Source organism: Papio anubis, chromosome 6 (assembly GCF_008728515.1).
Source record: "Papio anubis isolate 15944 chromosome 6, Panubis1.0, whole genome shotgun sequence".
Lineage (NCBI taxonomy): Eukaryota > Metazoa > Chordata > Mammalia > Primates > Cercopithecidae > Papio > Papio anubis.
In genome coordinates this window covers 24,165,528-24,167,977 of record NC_044981.1, presented here as the reverse complement: position 1 = coordinate 24,167,977, position 2,450 = coordinate 24,165,528, and the positions used below count along the sequence as shown (strand labels likewise).

The 2,450-nt window shown below is 43.3% G+C and overlaps 1 non-coding gene across 1 annotated transcript; it reads right to left on the bottom strand.

Annotated features, from left to right (window-relative positions):
* On the bottom strand, nucleotides 1-105 carry LOC116275563. Its single transcript, XR_004184680.1, has one exon. It is a non-coding gene; the product is annotated as a small nucleolar RNA SNORD46 (small nucleolar RNA).
* Between the last annotated feature and the right edge of the window lie 2,345 nt (nucleotides 106-2,450).

Genomic DNA, 2,450 nt, shown 5'->3' with positions numbered 1-2,450 from the left:
GCACAGCCACTGTAACTATGACAAGTCCTTGCACTGGCAAGTGGCACATAGCTGACCAAGATGGTCACAACTACACCTAGGGATGCTTTTTCATCACCCCTGAGTGACTGTTTACTTGCTTCAGAGAATTGCCCACAGTCGAACAGAAGCTGCCTTGGCCGGGATGTTCCCTCCTTGCATTAATAGCTTGCAGTCAACAACAGACTGACCGAAAAAGAAAGGTGTCATCCCTTTGCTTCAAGATGGGACTAACTCTGATGCAGTGTGTGCATTGGAGTTGCACACTCTGCATCCCTTTGTCTCAAGGTGGGATCAGGCTGCAGGTACTTTTCGACTACATCTTGCAATACTTGTAATCTGCATCTCGGGCCACATCTTGCTTTACTTTCCCCTCTACCCTGTCCTGCTTCTCCCACTCCTCTTATGAACCATCCCTCAATAAACTATAGAAGAATCCCCATCTCAGGTTCTGCATCTAGGGGGCCCAACTTAAGACAGGGTATCGGAAGAGCTTAGGCTTTGGAAATAGATTTTTCAGGATAGAATTCTGGAAATGGATAACTTGCGGGCCTGACAGCAATGGATATCTCATCACTGGAGGTAAATGGAGTTTTGATAGTCTCTGGCAGGTTGTAGCAGTGTGGTTGTGAAGATTTTCATCTGCAGCAAACTGGGACAGTATATAGGTTGAAAGGGATGCACTAACTAGCGCAATGCCTGTGGAGTTTGGAGTGTAAACCAAAAAGGGACTGAGACAGATCTCAGTTGATTAGAAGTTTATTTTGCTAAGGTTGGGGACATGCCTGGGAATAGGAACAAAAGTTACTGTAGGATCTGTGACCGGTGCTTTTTCCATAAAGGATTTTGGAAATTTCAGTATTTAAGGGGAAAGAGCAAGCAGGAGGGGAAGAAAAAAGTGAGGGAAGGTAAGCAATAAGGCAACTGATTACAGTCTTGTGAGCCTTTGAGTAGCACTCGGTGAATCTACATTTTACTTGTGATTAAAAAGAGAGTAGGGGAAAAAGTCAATTAGGCATTTGTCTCGCACTCAGTAAATCTATGTTTCACATAAGATAAAGTAAGCATGTGAAATTACAGCTATCTGGGAACAAAAGGAAAGCAGTTTTGTTGTTGTTTGTTTGTTTGTTTTTGGTGTGACTCAGTTCCCAAGCTTAACTTTCCCTTTGGCATAGTGAGTTTGAGGTCCTGATATTTTACTTTTCTTTCACAGGAGGTATGTGCAGAAATAGTAACTCTAAGGCAGATTATGGAATTAGGTTGCTTTCACTAAGCACGCTTTAAGAATTGAAAAACAAATGACAGACTCAGATCTATTAACCATTCAAAGCCAAGCGTGAAATTCAGAGGACTTCACTGGTAACACTTAAAAGAATACTTTTCCCCCACATTCAAAAGCAGATAGAGCTGAAGATCAGAACTAGTACTTAATAAGAGATACTGAGTTCTCAGCCTAGGCAAGTTTCCCCCAATGTCAAGTCCTTAATGGGGAAGGATTAGAACCCCAGGACTTGGTGTAGGACAATCAGGGTACATGCACTTGAGAACTTGGAACCTCCTCCACTTTCCTCTGAACCATTTTCATGTGCGGAAATGATCCGTTCTCCTTTGTTGGAAGGTAGAGGCCCCTCATTACCTGAAGTCTATGCAGAGGCTTCAAATGGGAGCAGAGCCCACTTACTAGACAATGCTTACTCTCCTGCAAGAAACAGGGTGGCATGCCTAGAGTTAATTCTGAGGGTGTTGGATCAACTGGGGGAAGAATATATAACTGGATAAGGATGAGTTTGTAAATTTGGGGTCATGCCCTGGTGACACAGGATTTAACACCCCCAGCAAGGGTCCTGAAAGACGGATCTCATGTGCTGCTGGGATGACTCTTGGAAGATTGCAAAAAGCACATGTTCCAATTACATGAAGTAGAGATTCCAGACTGTGATGGCAGACTATGGAGGAAGGGATCAAAAGGCACAATTATATGAGCATGCCAGATTGAGTCTCCTATATAAAACAGAGAAGTGTTAGGAGAGCTTGTAGGCACAACATTTGTCAAGGTGTTCAGTGTACTGGTGAACACCAGCATTTTAGAGAAGCTCAGTAGTGGCTATACTAGGTAAGGTGGAAAGTAGGAGATGCCATTGGAAAACTGAGTTCTCTAGCAGCAGTAAAGATAATGGGGGTCCCAGAATAGCACTTAACCATCAGAGGCAAAGTGGGAATTATTATGGACAGCAACATTGGAATGACAACCAGAAGGCCTTGACTTGCAGGATCTGTAAAGATGATCAACAGGATATGGTGTTTCTAAAGGCAAGATGTATGGGCAGCTATCAAGGGTGTGCTTAATGTATTTTATCAAGTGGAGTAAAGAATGGTTGAGCAGAAGGCTGAGGTCAGCTGTTCCAATAAACAGTGAACATCCTTTGGGTTTC